Source organism: Sus scrofa, chromosome 1 (genome assembly GCF_054392235.1).
Source record: "Sus scrofa isolate SSC_HxYL_T2T_F1_AM1 chromosome 1, Sscrofa_HxYL_maternal_Yorkshire_Landrace_v2.0, whole genome shotgun sequence".
Lineage (NCBI taxonomy): Eukaryota > Metazoa > Chordata > Mammalia > Artiodactyla > Suidae > Sus > Sus scrofa.
In genome coordinates, this window is record NC_139383.1 from 256,415,116 (window position 1) to 256,433,587 (window position 18,472).

The 18,472-nt window shown below is 37.8% G+C and overlaps 1 pseudogene; it reads left to right on the forward strand.

Moving 5' to 3' along the window:
• The first annotated feature begins 6,057 nt into the window (after positions 1-6,057).
• LOC100738976 (E3 ubiquitin-protein ligase arih1 pseudogene) lies at positions 6,058-9,732 on the forward strand (annotated as a pseudogene).
• The last annotated feature ends 8,740 nt before the right edge of the window (positions 9,733-18,472 follow it).

Consider the following 18,472-nt stretch of genomic DNA (forward strand, 5'->3'; position numbering starts at 1 on the left):
ACATTATCATGATCCATCATAAGTGACTAGACATAGTTCCCAGTGCTACACAGCAGGATCTCATTGCTAACGAATTCCAAAGGCAATAGTCTGCATCTATTAAACCAAAGCTCCCCATCCATCCCACTTCCTCCCCCTCCCCTTTGCCAACCACAAGTCTATTCTCCAACTCCATGATTTCCTTTTCTGTGCCATATATTAGATTCCAGATATAAGTGATATCATATGGTATTTGTCACTTCACTCAGTATGAGTCTCTAGTTCCATCCATGTTGCTGCAAATGGCGTTATTTTGTTCTTTTTTATGGCTGAGTAGTATTCCATCGGCTATATATACCACGTCTTCTTAATCCACTCATCTGTGGATGGACATTTAGGGTGTTTCCATGTCTTGGCTATTGTGAATAGAGCTGCAATGAACATGCGGGTGCATGTGTCTTTTTCAAGGAAAGTTTTGTCCGGATATATGCCCAAGAGTGGGGTTGCTGGGTCATATGGTAGTTCTATGTATAGTTTCCTAAGGTACCTCCATACTGTTCTCCATAGTGGTTGTACCAGCTTACATTCCCACCAACAGTGCAGGAGGGTTCCCTTGTTTCCATACCCACTCCAGCATTTGTTAATTGTGGACTCATTACTGATGGCCATTCTGACTGGTGTGAGGTGGTATCTCATGGTAGTTTTGATTTGCATTTCTCTAATAATTAGGGATGTTGAGTATTTTTTCCTGTGTTTGCTGGCCATCTGTATATCTTCTTGAGAAATGTCTATTCAGGTCTTTTGTGCATTTTTCAATTGGGTTGGTTGGCTTTTTTGCTGTTGTTTAAGTTGTTTGTATATTTTAGAGATTAAACCCTTTTCAGTTGCATCATTTGAAACTGTTTTCTCCCACTCAGTAAGTTGCCTTTATGTTTTATTTTTGGTTTTCTGTGCTGTGCGAAACGTGTCAGTTTGATTACATCCCATTGGTTTATTTCTGTTGCTTTGGCAGACTGATGTGAGAAAACATTTGTAAGGTTGATGTCAGAGAATGTTTTGCCTATGTTCTCTTCTAAGAGTTTGATGGTTTCTTGTCTTATGTTTAAGTCTTTAAGCCATTTTGAGTTTATTTTTGTGCATGGGGTGAGCATGAATTCCAGTGTCACTGATTTACATGTGGCTGTCCAGTTTTCCCAGCAATACTTGCTAAAAAGACTGTCTTTTTCCCATTTTATATTTTTTCCTCCTTTGTCTGGGTTTATCTGGGTTCTCCATTCTGTTCCATTGGTCTATCTGTGTGTTTTGGTACCAGTACCACACTGTCTTGATGACTGTGGCTTTGTAATATTGCCTGAAGTCTGGGAGAGTTATGCCTCCTGCGTGGTTTTTGTTCCTCAGAATTGCTTTGGCAAGTCTGGGTCTTTTATGGTTCTGTATAAATTTTTGGATTGTTTATTCTAGTTCTGTGAAAAATGTCATGGGTAATTTGATAGGGATTGCATTGACTCTGTAGATTGCTTTGGGTAGTATGGCCATTTTTCCAACCCAGGAGCATGGAATATCTTTCCATTTCTTTACGTCTTCCTTAATTTCCTTGATTAATGTTTTAGAGTTCTCAGCATATAAGTTTTTCACCTCCTTGGTCAGGTTTATTCCCAGGTATCTGATTTTTGGGGATGCAATTTTAAAAGGTATTATATTTTTGTATTCCTTTTCTAATATTTCATTTTTAGTATACAGAAATGCAACTGACTTCTGAATGTTAATCTTCTATCCTGTTACATTGCTGAATTTGTTGATCAGTTAAAGTAGCATTTGTGTGGAGTCCTCAGGGATTTCTTTATGTAGTATCATTTCATCTGCACATAGTGACAGTTTTACCTCTTCTCTAGTTGGATGCCTTTTATTTATTTTATTTTTCTGATTGCTATGGCTAGGACTTCTAATGAAATAAAAGTGGTGAATAACAGTGGTGAGAGTGGACATCCTTGTCTTGTTTTAGACTTTAATGGAAAGGATTTCAGCTTTTCTCCACTATTATATTTGCTGTGGGCTTGTCATAAATGGCTTTTATTATATTAAGGTATGTTGAATAACAGTGGTGAGAGTGGACATCCTTGTCTTGTTTTAGACTTTAGTGGAAAGGATTTCAGCTTTTCTCCACTATTATATTTGCTGTGGGTTTGTCATAAATGGCTTTTATTATATTAAGGTATGTTCCCTCTATACCCACTATGGTAAGAGTTTTTATTATGAATGGATTTTGGACTTTGTCAAATGCTTTTTCCGCATCTATTGAAATGCTCATGTGGTTTTTGAATTTTCTCCTGTTAATATGGTGTATGATACTGATTGATTTGCATAAGTCAAACCATCCTTGTGCACCTGGGATGAATTCCACTTGAGTGTAGTGTATGATCTTTTTTATATGTTGTTGGATTCGGTTGGCTAAAATTTTGTTGAGAATTCTGTATTCATCAAAGATATTGGCCTATAGTTTTCTTTTTTGGTGGTATCTTTGGTTTTGGAATTAGGGTAATGGTGGCATCATAGAATGTCTTCAGGAATATTCCTTCTTCATCAAACTTTTGAAAAATTTTAAGGAGGATGGGTATGAGTTCCTCTTTGTATGTTTGGTAGAATTCACCTGTGAAGCCATCTGGTCCTGGACTTTTATTTGTAGGGAGTGTTTTTATGACATATTCAATTTCATTTCTAGTGATTGGTCTGTTCAGTTGATCTATTTCTTCTTGATTCAGTTTTGGAAGGCTGTAACTTTCTAGAAAATTGTCCATTTCTTCTAGGTTGTCAAATTTGTTGGCATATAATTGTTGATAGTATTCTCATGCTTTTTTGTATTTCTGCAGTATCTGTTGTGACTTCCCTTTTTCATTTCTTATTTTGTTTATCTGGGATTTTCTCTCCTCTTCTTGGTTAGTCTGGGGTTTGTCTTTTTTTTTAACACATTTTTGAAGAACAAGCTCTTGGTTTTATTGATTTTTTTTCTATGTTTTTTGAATCTCTATTTTATTGATTTCCTCTCTGATATTTATGATTTCCTTCGTTCTGCTGACTTTAGGTTTTGTTTGTTCTTCTTTTTCTAATTCATTTAGGTGGCAGATTAAGTTGTCCATTCGAGATTTTTTTTCCTTCTTTTTTGAGGAAAGCCTGTATTGCTATGAACTTCCCTCTGAGCACTGCTTTTGCAGCATACCATAGATTTGGAGTGGTTGTGTCTTCATTATCATTTGTCTCAAGTTATTTCTTAGTTTCCTTCTTGATTTCCTCATTGACCCATTGGTTTCTTAGTAGCTAGTTGTTTAGTCTCCATGGAGTAAGTTTTTTCTCATTTCTTTCCCTGTGGTTGATTTCTAGCTTCATGCCATTGTGGTCAGAGAAGATACTTGAAATAATTTCTATACTCTTAAATTTGTTGAGGTTAGTTTTGTGATCCAGTATGTGGTTAATTCTTGAGAATGTTCCATGTGCCCTTGAGAAGAACATATATTCTGATTGTTTTGGATGTAATGTCCTAAAAATGTTGATTAAGTCTAACTTTTCTATTATGTCATTTAGGATCTCTGTTGCTTTACTGATTTTCTGTCTAGAGGATCTGTCCATTGATGTGAGTGAGCTGTTAAAGTCTCCTATTATGATTTTATTCCCATCAATTCCCTCTTTTATGTCTGTTAGTATTTGTTGGAGGTATCTGGGTGTTCCTATATTAGGGGCATATATATTGGTGATTGTAACATCCTCTTCTTGAATGGATCCTTTAACCATTAAATAGTGTCCTTCTTTGTTTTTCTTTATGGCCTTCATTTTGAAGTCTATTTTTTATGATATAAATATTGCACCTCCTGCTTTCCTATCTTGTCCATTGGCATGAAATATCTTTTCCCATCCCCTCACTTTCAATCTATATGTGTCCTTTGCCTTAAGGTGAGTCTTTTGTTTGTAGGCAGCAGATTGAAGGTTGTTGCTTTTTATCCAATCTGCCACTCTGTGTCTTTTGATTGGAACCTTCAGTCCATTTACATTTAAGGCAATTATTGAAATGTATGTATTTATTGCCATTTTAGACCTTGTTTTCCACTTGATTCTATGTTTATTTTTTCCTCCTTTCTTTTTTCGGTTGGATGATTTCCATTGATTTTATGCTTGAGTACTTTTCATTTTTTTTGTCAATGTAATGTTTGGTTTTGATTTGTGGTTGCCCTGTTTTTTAAGTATGTTAACCCCTTCTATATCTGCTTGTTTATTCTGATAGTTATATAGCCTCAAACACCTCATTAAAAGTAAAAAAAATCTATATTTTCTTACTTTCCTTCCCCACACTGTATGATTTTGCAGCACCTCCCCCCCATTTTTTTCCATCTTCATGTTTAGATCTGTATACGGGCTCATTGAAGTGATTGCTTTCCAATTGTGGTTTACTTCATCCTATTTCTCCTCACTTTTTTTTATTCATTTAGAGAGCCCTTTCAGTATTTCTTTTAGAATGGGTTTAGTATTGGTATACTCTATTAGCTTTTGTTTGTTGGAGAAATTTTTTATTGCTCCTTCTATATTAAATGATATTCTTGCTGGATAGAGTATGCTAGGTTGCAAATTTTTTTTTACTTTCAGCATTTTAAGTATATCTTGCCACCCCCTTCTGGTCTGTAGTGCTTCTGTAGAGAAATAAGCTGATAGCCTCATTGGCGTTCCTTTATAATTAATGCTTTGTTTTTCTCTTGCTGCCTTTAGAATCCCCGCATTATCTTTAACTTTTGCCATTTATATTATGTCTTTTATTATAGTATCTTTAACTTTTGCCATTATTATAATATTAAAATATATAATATTTTAATATTTTTATTATAATACGTGTGGTTGTATTTGGGTTCAACTTGTTTAGGGCCTTCTGTGCCTCCTGTATCTTAATATCAGTTTCCATTAGATTTGGAAAGTTTTCAGACATAACTTCTTCAAATATATTTTCCATCCACTTTTCTTTTTTTTTCTTCTGGAATTCCTATTATTCATAGGTTGGCCTGCTTTATATTATCCCATAGGTCTCTTATATTGTTTTCATGGTTTTTTCATTTGGTTTTCTGTCTGCTGTCCTGATTGGGTGATTTCCATTATTCTATCTTCCACATCACTAATTCATGCCTCAGCATTATTCTTTCTGCTCTTTAGTGTTTTTATCTCAGTTTGCATCTCAGCAAATGAATTTTCTAATTTTTCTTGGCTCCTCCTTATATTTTCTAGTTCCTTTCTAAAGGAATCTGCATTACTGTTCATATCCTTTCTTAATTCCTTGATATTCTGCTTTAATTCCTTCAGTATTTTCACTATCTCCCTCTTGAACTCAATGTCTGCCAGACTGCAGAGGTCTGTTTCATTGTTGACTGCTTTAGGTGACTTCTCCTGTTACTATAACTGGGATTGGTTTCTATGCTTCTTCATCTTGCTTATGTTTTTCTTTTTCTGTGAGTTTAAGGAAGCCAAACTGTAGTCTTGTAAAAGGCTACTTCTATGTAAGAGCACCCCTTTGAATTTTTGGGGGGAGTTACTATTTATTTTTGGTGTGTGAGTTTGAATATTTGCTGTCTCTTTTTTTTTTTTTGGTGTGAGCAAGCTGTTATCCCCAGGTTGCTGTGTGTGTTTTCAGGGAGGAGGCGGCAATGGTTAGGGCCAGCAGTCAGTGCTGGGTCACTGGGCTCTCAACACCAGCAGGACCTGCAGGAAGTTGGCACAGGCTACTCCCAGTTTCAGGGTCCTGGAGAGTGGTAATAAGTTCTAGGTAGATCTACAAGGTGTCCAGAGCATTTGGCAGTAGCATCAGCTGGATGTGAGTTCCCAGGGAAGTGAGAGGAACAATAACTAGTGTTCAATTGCAATTCCCTCCTCGGAGGTGATTGGAATCACAGGTGCTGCCTGTTCAGGGACCCCTAGTGGTAGCAGGCCAAGACCACCTCTGGAGTTTGCCATCACCTTTAGATCATGCATGAAACATCCTGTCTCATTTAACCCACATAAGAGGTGCTGTACAGGCTGCTCCTAGTTGTAGGAACCTGGGAAGTGTCAGAGATGAAGCATGTGGGGACTGCCTGGAGCATTCAGCAGTGGCAGCAGCAGGGCCAGTGTGTTCCTAGCAGTGTGAGAGCACCAGCAGATGGTGTTTGGTTACAGTGCCCTCCTGTGTGGTGCTCTTGAGGTGAATTGGGCTGCAAGTGGTGTCTGTTCATAGACTCCTAGTGTTAGAGGGCCACTCCCACCTCCAGAGCCAGAGATAACTGTGGTGGTTTGCCCCCACCACCTGAAGACCATTCAAGAAGCACCCTGTCCCACTTAGCCCTTGCAGGAAGTGCTACCCCAGCTGCTCCTAGTTGTAAGGTCTTGGGAAGGGACAGGAACCAAGTGTCTGGGCATCGCCTAGAACATTTGGCAGTGGCAGCTGCACAGCAGGTGAGTTCCCAGGGGAATGAGAGCAACAGTGCATAGTGCTTGCTTGTAGTGCCTTTTTGTTTGTTTGTTTGTTTTTTGGCCAACCCCTCAGGTGGAGCCCACTCACAGGCCCCCAGGGGTGGCAAACCACACCCTCTTCTGGCTGCAGTCTGTCCCTGCTGCCCGGAGAACGTGCGAGAGGCACCGTGTTGCACTTAGCCCTCTGACGCCCTTATCCCACACAAGAGTTACCTGGCTACTGGTAGCCTCACAAGAAGTGCCCAGTCTCCTATAAAGGAGCCAGAGGCTTCTCGCCACCCAGAGCCTGCACCAGAGCCACCCCAGCCCTCTGAGAGCCTGCAGGCACATGTGCACCCTCGGGAGAAGGGAGTTTCCTATGGCGGTCTGCCCCTCCTCCTTTCACCCTCCCCAACAATGGTGCCTTGCCTCTCCTGCAGGTCTGGACCTTCTGCTGGGTTCCCTCTGCTGTGGCATTTCCCTCCCCAGCCTGTGGCACACTGTTCACCCGCCTGTGGTGCACTGTTCCTTAGCCCCTTAGGCTGTCTCTACACTGCTAACACCAGTCCTCTCCCTGGGACTGACCCCCTATAGCCTAAGTCTCAGCACCCAGCCCCCGCCCATGCATCTCAGGCTGTGGTGTCCAGATGGTGGTTCAGATGATCTGTGCAGCTCTCACTCTGCATTGCCCTCCTCAGTCCAGCTGCTGCACTTTACTCCACAACTTTGAGGTCCCTCCATCTTGGCTGATCTTTCCGTCAGTTAGGTGGCTTCCCAGGATGTGGGTTCCTTTTCTCCTTCTCAGCTTCCTCTCAGGAGTGGTGGTCCCATCCTGATTCCTTCTCTCTCTCTCTCTTTCTTTTTTTTTTCTTTTGTTCTACCAGCATTTGCAGCAACATGGATGGACCTAGAAATTATCATGCTGAGTGAAGTCAGCCAGACAATGAGACACCAACATCAAATGTTATCACTAACATGTGGAATCTGAAAAAAGGACAGAATGAACTTCTTTGCAGAATGGATACTGACTCACAGACTTTGAAAAACTTATGGTTTCGAAAGGAGATAATTTGAGGGGGGTGGGGGGATGCACTGGGGTTGTGGGATGGAAATTCTAAAAAATTGGATTGTGTTGATCATTGTACAACTATAAATGTAATAAATTCATTGAGCAATAAAAAAAGGATGATAGAGAATTTTAGAGGAGCTAAAATATTAAAGCGGTAATGATGTGAATAAAAAAAAAAAGGAAAGCACTATAAGAACAATAAATAACGGAGTTCCTGTTGTGGCTCAGCAGGTTAAGAACCTGCCATAGTGGCCATGAGGATGCAATTCCTATTCCTGGCCTTGCTCAGTGGGTTATGGTTCCACAGTTGCCGCAAGCTGTGGTTAGGTCACAAATGTGGCACAGATCTGGTGTTGCTGTGGCTGTGGAGTAGGCTTCAGCTATAGTTCTGATTCAACCCCTAGCCCAGGAACTTTAATACTTCCATATGCTGCAGGTGTGGCCATAAAAACAAAACAAAACAAAACAAAATGGATGCTTGTGGGTGCTTCACTTGTCTATATCTAAGTGAGTAGTTTATACATTTGCACAAATCTATCAGTCACATTCTCAAATTAAGCTGTATGTCTGGCATCACAGGAAAACAAGGGGATGGGTGTCAAGATTGGACAGAAAAAAAATAAACAAAATCAACATTCTCATCTTCAGAAAACTTTGCATAAAGTTTACAAAAAGTATGCATTCTAGGAGTTTACCTGTAATCCCATACACTCCTAGAATGCATTCTTCATGTATCTGCAGTCTTACAGGACACTGATGTGGCCAGTGACAGATAATGTCCAAAAAAAAAAAAAATCACCCTTTTTTAAAAATTGTGATCAACTTTCCTTGATCATGATTTTGTGTTCTGGAATTTTTAAAAATACTCAATTCCAATTCTGCAACACATTGTGGAATGCATCTGGGCTGTCAATGGGGTCATCCAGGATCCAGCAACTATCACAACAATACTCATTAACCACTTTAATTGGGACAAAGAGAAGCTAATGGAAAAGTACTTTGATGGAAATCTGGAGAAGCTCTTTGTTGAGTGTCATGTAATTAATCCAAGTAAAAAGTCTTGAACATGCCAGGTGAATTACAAGGTCATCAGCACAGGATATGCCTTGTCAGATCTGCTGCTTGAATTACCCTAACTCGTATTTCACTGGCCTTCAATGTGGACATAAGTTTTGTATGTAGTGATGGAGCAAATATTTAACTACCAAAATAATGGAAGAAGGAATGGGACAGACTATTTCGTGTCCTGCTCATGGTTGTGATATTTTAGTGGATGACAATACAGTTAAGCAACTGATCACTGATTCAGAAGTTGAATTAAAGCATTTAGCATTTAATAACAAACAGCTTTGTAGAGTGCAATCAACTGTTAAAGTGGTGTCCTGCCCCAGATTGCCATCATGTTGTGAAAGTTCAATATTCTGATGCTAAACATGATCGCTGAAAATGTGGGTGCCAGTTTTGCTTTAAGTATGGAGAAAATTGGCATGACCCTGTTAAGTGTAAATGGTTGAATAAGTGGATTAAAAAGTGTGATGATGACAGTGAAACTTCTAATTGGATTGCAGCTAACACAAAGGAATGTCCCAAATGCCACGTCACAATTGAGAAAGATGGCAGTTGTAATCACATGATCTGTAGTAACCAGAACTGTAAAGCAAAGTTTTGCTGGTTGTATCTTGGTCCTTGAGAACCACATGGATCTGCTTGGTACAACTGTAACTGCTATAATGAGGATGATGCAAAGGCAGCAAGAGACAAAGGCAGCAAGGATGATGCACAGGCATGATCAAGGGCAGCCCTGCAGAGGTACCTGTTCTACTGTAACTGCTAAATGAACCACATGTAGCCTATGCTTAGAGCACACATTCAAGTGAAGTAGAAAATGGAGGAGATGCAGCAGCACAACATGTACTGGACTGAGATGCAGTTACTGAAGAAAGCAGTTGATGTCCTCTGCAAGTGTCATGTCACTCATGTACACTTATGTCTTCGCTTTCTACCTCAACAAGAATAACCAGTCTATTATCTTTGATAATCACCAAGCAGATCTAGAGAATGCCACAGAGGTACTCTCGGGCTACCTTGAACAAGATACTTCCAAGACTCTGCAGGCTACAAAGCAGAAAGGACAAGATAAGTACAGATACCGTGAGAGTCGATGAAGGGTTTTGTTACAGCATGTGCATGAAGGCTATGAAAAAGGTCTGTGGGAGTACACTGAGGACTGAGAAATGGCCCTGCATAAAAAGGACTCTGAAAACTTTACCATCTAGAGTACTCACACAATTAAAACAAACAAAACAAAACATACGCAAACAAGGAGGCACTAAGCCTATGCTGACACTGCTGGTCTGTAGTACAAGAATTCTTTTTTGTTAGCAGAAAGGTTAAGTAAATTATATTGTAATAAAAAAGGTAGATAAACCATTGTACAACAGTATTCTAGGCCACCAACAAAGTGTGACAGACACACTAAAAGACCTCCAACTGTAACTTGTAACATAGATTCATTCTCAAAGCTGACTCTTTTTCTTTTTCTTTTTCCTGAGTATAGTACAGTTAAGATTTAAAACAGCACCTTGACACTGCTTTTCATGTCCAAACCAGCCATTCTGTTGTACTTTGGTAAAGGACCTCTTCCCCTTCCTCCTCGACACATGCAAATACACCCCCACACACAGACTGTCTCTCTCTCATCCCCCAAGGTTGTGTGTGAATGATGATTAGTTCTTTGTAAAGAAAATTCTTGGGGCTGGGAAGAGGGTAGGCAGAAAGAAGAATTAAACTAACAAAAAATAACACAAAAAAACTTTGCATATGACTTTTAAAACGAGAACACAATGTTTATCAAAATTGTATACAGCACATTTGCATGGACAAAGTACGTGTGGCACGTGCTTGCATAATGTTTAATTACAAAAAGTATTTATTCTTCAAAAATAAAAAAAAAATACTCAATTCCAACCAATCCAAAGTTAATAATTGCCTTTGCCTGCTAGAAACATTGATCCAATGCTATCATTGCTGTGCTATAGTCCCTCATCTTAAGAGCTAGTCAGTTAAATGGATCTCAATTAGGATTTCCTCTGGGATTTACCACCACAGTCTAATTAATTACTAAATAGCTTAACATCCATCTAACTCAGGACCCATATATTAAATTCTCCAAGTTGCTAAATTGTTTACTATAATTAGAAATCTTAGAAGAGACCAGAACTGTCGTATAATGGCATGCCTTAGTGCAAGGCGCATTACTTCAATATCAAATATCTTTCTCCCCTTTTTCAACTGTCTTTATTCTACTTGTCCTCCAAGATTCAGCTCAGAGATGATATACTTCAAAACACCTTGCAAGAAACTCCTCCCAGGCTGGCCTAAATGCCTTTGTTACTTACTGCTATCTTGCCATTTCAAAGAGAAGTAATCCACAACATGTCTGTCACACCCAATATTTTCAGGGTGAAGAGTCTGTATCTCTAAGAAAAATCATGTTTTTGTATTATTTTATTCCCTTTTATTTAGATCATGAATAGTAAACTGCAGTGAAAACCTCCTTTCAACTAGATATCCTTCTTCATGTAGAAGACATTTTACCATTCATTCAACAAATATTGATTTATCAACCACCATGTCCCAAACACAAGTTGTTGAGGATTCGATAATGAATTACCACAGAAAATTAAAAATCATTTAAAGCAGGTGACAGACCTTGCTAGTTATAGTGAATATGTGTTGTTTGCTTCACATAGGACATACAGGACAAGAAATTGGGCACAAATGGGAAAACTCTTAGAAGGCATGAGTCCAAATCCTCCTTTTACACATTTTTGAACTGAGACCTGGGGATGAGATATACCATGTCTGAGAGCACAAGATGCATTAATGTAGGAGACAGAGACTATCCGAGCTCTAGTTCTCTTTGGTGCTCTTTATGCTTAGAATGTTGCTTTATGAATCATGTTTTCCAGCTTGCTTTTGTTAAGTATAACTGCTATGAAAAAAAGATTATTTTTCCCCCAGGATGGAAACATGAACATCTGAGAACTTTCTAAAACATTAATTCAACAAATACATGTTGAATATTAGCCATGAGTCTATATATCGTGTAAGTCTATATGTGATACTTCCTGCCCAGGTTGTGAAGTTTTCTAATTTCATCTAAAAGTTCATGTACCAATTATTATATTTAATATTTTAATTCCAAATGCTCTCAAGAATAATTTTTTAAACATTCAAAACTTAAATGATGAATTAATGTTTCAGGCTCTACACCTTAAATTGAAATGAGTTGGCCATATAAAGAGTGGTTATAGTAAAAAGATACACAGTTGACCCTTTGAACAGCTTGGGTTTGAACTGCATGGATCCACTTATACATGGATTTTTTTTCACCAACACAGAACAGACTTCAGTACTGCTTGACTGGTGGTTGGTTGAATCTGTGGATGTGGGAATCACATACCAGTAGTTGGCTATAATGTTGTACTTGAATTTTTGACTGCACAGTGTTGGGGGTGGGGGGGTACCCCTGGCCTTGTTCAAGTGTAAACTGATTCAGCCTTGAATGATAAAATCTGAAGCTTTTGCCTCAAAGAGAATAACTTTTTATTGAGAACATATTTTATGGCAGGTATGGATACAAGAATTTCACTATACCTTGTCTAATTCTCACAACAGCAATACAGGGTTAACATTTTTATGCCATATAGTTTGGCCCAAATACAGATCCAGAAATAAAAGGGCTTAAAGAAAGTGTCTAACTTGTTCAGCTTACACAGCTAGCCAGAACCAGGAATCAACCCAGGTTTACTTGTCCCTAGGCCTACCTGCTTCAATTTGAATCCTTATATTTCTCATCAGAGAGAATGACTTATTTTCAAAAGTGGCAATTTTCTTGACTACGTCATATTATCAAAATTATTTGGGGAGAAGAAATGTATGGTACCTAAAATGAGAAGTTTCACTTGCACAGACTTGCACAGACATGCACACGTGTGTGTGTGTGTGTGTGTGTGTGTGTTTGTCCACATACATATAATCTTGAGTCCTGATAACCCAAACATTTTCTGTAAGAAAGAGTTATTTACAACAGCAAATTTATTAGGATAAATGACTCCTATGTAATTGTATCTTGGGTACTTACGGAGAGTAACAGCTTTATGAAACATAGTAACCTCATGTTACAAAATTTTACATCATTTTATTATTTTATTTGGGAGATTAAAAAATGTACTTAAAGTTGGTTGAGGGCCTGATTTAGAATTCAACTGGTTTAAAGCTTGGTAGAATTGATAATTTTTCAGAAAGACAGACAACCTCTTTTAAAGAGTGGTATTTCTAGCTACACTCTGTATGGGTTTTTGTTTTTGCTTTTTTTTTAAGCATGGATTATGAGATTTGGCCCAAATACAGATTTGGTCTTAAGAGAAAATATGTGTAAAACCTGGTGAAGAAGAAGGAATTGTACCAACAGAAAACCTTAACAACACCAGGAATTGCTGGAGAAGGACATTAATGGAATTTTCCCCTAGAAGCTCTAATGATGTTATTTGCAGATGATGGATTTGGGCCACCATTGGTAGAAGGAGGTGACTCTCTTGAAACAAGTCTGGGAAAAATGAGTGGGTATGTCCATGCACAAAGACAAGTGGATAAATAAAATTATTCCTTTTTCAATCCGTGTCATCTATATTCTGCTTGAAACTCTCATATAAATAAGTAGGAATAAGATCCTGAAATACAATACGTAAGAATAGATATTTACTCATTTCAGTTGAGATGTTCCAAAGAATATATTTTTACCTACTTTCTGTAAATTAACACATCTTTAACTGTAGCCATTATTAAAGCTGGTAATTTTAGGATGGGAGTATAGGACCCAGTAAGAGGCAAGAATCTCACTAATAAAAGACCTTATCAGCACTTCTGAATTTAAGGTTTAAAAAAATTTTATTTCTTGGTGAAGAGGGTAAATATTCAGTCAATTCAAAGTACAAACTCTCTACTAATGTACTTACTCACATCTAGTGAGGGTGGAGGGAAGAGGAAGTCTGACCACACATACTGTGATGGAGGTGTTTGTTTCTGTTCTGTGTGGGCTTCCAGTTGGTGTGGCTCATCCTCTGTATATTTGGCACTAGACTTTTTTACTATCACATATGATGATAATAAAACTGGCAGTTCCTAGAATATGGGCCTGTGCCAGTAGCTATAACCAGACCTGCCTTTGCTTTGATTTACAGAGTCCACATAGCTACAATGATCATCTCAACACAGGACTCCAGACCCACCTTCTTCCCAGCATTTCTGCAGCTCCCTGGTGATGCCTGGATTTTCCTCTTGGGTACTCTAGGTGCCTCATAGTCTATGTGCAATATATAGTGCTAACCCAGGCTATAAATCTAAACAACTCTCTGCCCTTATTGTCTACTGTTACCTTCCCATGTTGGATGAGCTGCCACATGGGATGAAGGGCTTTTCTGAAAGCTGACTGTCCCTTTTTCAGGATATATCTCAGAGAAGTCCGACACTTTCCCTATCACCCATTCCATGTTGGGCCAAGGTCTTGGGTAGTGAGGGGTTGAATTACTTAATGTTCCTTCTGTTTCCTTTCATAAAAATAAAAAGTTTTGAGATGCTACACCATAATAAAGATTATAATTACTACAGATTTTATTGGCAATCGTTTTTATACTTTCTCCTTACAATTTGTGTATCTTTTTTGAATCTAGATTTGTATTTCATATGCATATTACATAAACTATTTCACCTCAAATGACATTTCAAATAATATTTATAGCCCATAAAATGCACAATGCTATATGAAAATCCACTTAAAATAGGGACATTATAAGAAAAACTAGTGAGTTAATGTCAAAAAGTATTCAGGGAGAGTGAATAAAATTTTTTAGCATTATAGAATGAGAAAATTTGATGCTCCCCTACTCTGTCTAATGGGTTATATTGATGGAATTTTACCTATCCTATCTTAGCATGAGTAAACATCCCACCAAACAATACATGCTATTTTTCCCCTGTTGGCCATATTGCGATTTTTATTAGGTTACATCTGTATGACACATTCAGGATAAATATGAGAAAAAAAGACAAATGAATTGAATGTGGCTATTTATGGAACATAATCAAGAGCTTGCTGAATCTGAAAAGATAAACAGTACATTCATAATATCTAGAAAGCTACATATCTCGTGTACCAAAAATTATCTCTCATCAATTGGTTTAGTTGTGAAGGGTAGATGCAAAGTTAAATTGTAAAGCTAAACAGAATTCCAAAAGCCACATTGATCACCAAATTAACACCAGATTCAACATCCCCAAAAAGCTGTAATTCATTTTAATGCATTTAATTGCTGTCTGTTATCCATTATTAATTACTTCTAGTAAAGCTGCCTTCACAAATGAAGAAGGCTGTGCTGTAATTCTACTAAGTAGCAGCAGAAAGGCATGCTCATTATCTGTGTCCACAAACTAAGGCAAAGAGATTTTGATTATCATGTGAGTTGAGTACAGGTACTGCTACAAAATAGGCAAATTGAAGCTCTTCGTAACTGACTACACACAGTTATTTCATTTCTCTATCACCTTGGAGAGTATCTGCAAAGTATACACATTATCTTGCAAAGGAGTACAATATCTGTGGGTTGAGGCAGAATAGAACTGATGTGCAGAGATACGGTTATGGCTGTATCGGCAGTTAGCTTTTGGATGCAATCTAGGTGCAGCCTGCTTTGATAAACGGCATGTTAAGAATGTGAACTAAATACTATTATGAATGTCTGTCTCTTTCAGGGTAGTCTAAAACGCCAGATTTGAGAAACGAGTGTTATGTTGCTGTGGTTGAAAAACAGCTATGTTAATAAAGTGTATTCTTTGAGCAAACTCAATAGTTCAGGCAAGATAGTGGACTCTGCTAATATATATATAAAAAACCTGCTACCAACACTTAGAAATACTGTATAAAATATAACCTAAAAGAGATGACTAGCTGAGCTCAAAAGAAAAAAAAAAAGTGTAGGTAAGAGTCACTAATTGCCAGATACTCAAAATGAGAGTGGTAAATGCATAAGCTGAAATGGTGACGTCCCAGTGCAGAGGGCTTGTTTCTTAATACTTCTGTGAGGTCAGGAGAGGCTTTGGTTCCATCCAGGTGAGGAGCTGAAATTCCACTCTAATATAATTGAAAAGCAAGGTAATTTGGGGTTTGAGAGAAAGCTTCATTAATTCTGATGGATACCATGTATACCCAGTGGCTTTGAGTACAAAGAATTCAGAGACAAAATGACTTGAAACTGACCCTTGACAGATTAAGCAGGACTTCTATAAGAAAAATAAAGAGAATAGGGCATTCCCAGGAGAGGAAAATTCCACCCATAAGCAAAGAAGCATCAATCAACTGCCAAAAGGAAACTCTTAAGTTGCAGGATCTCTAAGGTACTGATGGTTGTAACATTCTGCAGAACTATGATTTAATGCTGAAACTGTGGGTCTGTAATGGTATATGAGAACTGGGAAGCTTCTGCTGTTTTTTTCCTACCCCCACCAAATTAAATCATCAAACACTTCCTTATTATTTCAAACAAACAACATTTCTCTTCAGAGGATTAATTTTCGTTAATTCCCCCATGGTCCTTTGGCACATGTTTAAAAGTGCCACTTCACATAGAACACTTAATCCTTGTGTGAGTCCTATGATGTAGCACATATTATCCTGTTTTAGAGATGAGTAAACTATAGCTCTACTGCAGGGTGATTTGTTGTTATTTTCAGCTCTCTGCTGATATCTGACGGATATTGCAGTTTTAGAAAATGATTATTCCTTCCTGATACATGATGGAATATGTTATTGATGCCTTTTTTTTTTTTGTCTTTTGTCTTTTTAGGGCCACACCCACAGCATATGGAGGTTCCCAGGACAAGGGTCTAATTGGAGCTGTTGCTGCCGGCCTATGCCAGAGCCACAGCAACACCAGATATAAGCTGCGTCTGTGACCTACACCACAACACACAGCAATGCCAGATCCTTAACCCACTAAGCGAGACCAGGGATCAAACCCTCAACGTCATGGTTCCTAGTTGGATAGTTTCCACTGCACCACAACAGGAACTCCTATTATTGATGTCTTACTGAGAATGAAATAGATTCATCCATCTCTATCAGCTAAGACAAGTGTTCCATGAACAGTTTGACCTTACAAGAAGGCAAAATAAGCATCTATTTAGAGCTTCCCCAGAGCCATGCACGTCATCACCTATCTCTACCTATGGAGGGAACACGTACGGAGAAGGAACGTAATTGATTAATGTTTTTGCCGAGTATAAATAACTGTTACTGGCCTAAATAGATAAAAAAGTCATATAAACATTAATAATTCAGGTTTGATGTTGTTATTCCAATCTTTACACATTCCAGAACTCCTTACTCAACAATCGCAATAACTATTCAACAACTCTTTCCAGGTATTCATAAAAAGGAGCCAATTTGTCCATGAAAAGACTGCCTATTACGAGTTACAAGCTGACATCCGCTATGTTAGGTTTTCTCCTATTCTAGTTCTGGTAACTCCTTCTACATCATTGATTGTATTTCTTTCTAATAAGAATAATACCTAATAAATGTTTAGAATGGTCAAATAAATAGTCATAACCTATTTTCAGATGAAAGTACTAGGGCAAGGCCACTGATTGCTTAAGGAAAATACTGAGTTTCAAAAGGTTTTCTCACGCCAAATTGCAGCACAAAACTTAAGTTTTGAAAGTCAGAGCAATGTAAACATTTGCTGCTGCTCCATCAGCATTACCTTATGCAGAAATAGAGAAGAAATAAATAAGGTTGTAATGCATATAAAGTATATAATGTGATATTGGACATATGTATACTTTGTGACAAGATTCCCCCGAGGTTAATTAACATATTCATTACCTCACATATTTGTGAGCCTTTGTTTTGTTTTGTTTTTGGTAGAAACACTTAAGTTCTACTCTTGTAGTAAATTTCAATTATATAATAAAGTTTATCAGTTATAGTCATATTATACATTAAATCCTCAGAACATACTCATATGATAACTAAAATTTGCATCTCTACTATCCTTTCCCTAATTTCTTCAAACTCCAGCCCCTGGAAACCACCATCCTACTCTTTGTTTCTATGGGTTTGACTTTTTTTTTTGAGATCCCACATATAAGTGATATATGCATAATTTTTTTTGCTTTAATGAATTTTATTATGTTTATATTTGTGCAATGATCATCACAACCCAATTTTATAGCATTTCTATCCCAAACCCCAACCTGTCTCATTTGGAAACAATAAGTTTTTCAAAGTCTGTGAGTCAGTGTCTGCTCTGCAAAGAAGTTCATTGTATCCTTTTTTAAGATTCCATGTGTAAGTGATAGCATATGATATTGGTGTCTCACTGCCTGACTTCACTTAGCGTGCTAATTTCTAGGTCCATCCATGTTGCTGCAAATGCCATTATTTCTTTCTTTTTAATGGCTGAGTAATAGTCCATTGTGTATATGTACCACATCTCCTTTATCCACTACTCTGTCTATGGACATTTTGATTGTTTCCATGTTTTGGCTATAGTATACAGTGCTGCAATGAACATTGGAGTACATGTATCTTTTTGAGTCATGGTTTTCTCTGGATAGATGCCCAGGAGTGGGATATACTATGCAGGATTAGTCTTTCTTTACCTGGCTTATTTCACTTAGCAAAATGCCTTCCAGTTTCATTCATGTCATCACACATGATAGGATTTCTTTCTTTCGCATTTTCTTTACCCATTTTCCCATTGATGAACACTTAAGTGGTTTTCATATCTTGGCTATTTAGTCCAAAAAGAGATTATAAAACACCTCAATAATTTATAATGTTAATTACATGCTAAAATATTTGGACCCATTAGATTAAATAAAATGTATTATTATAAGATTACTAGATTT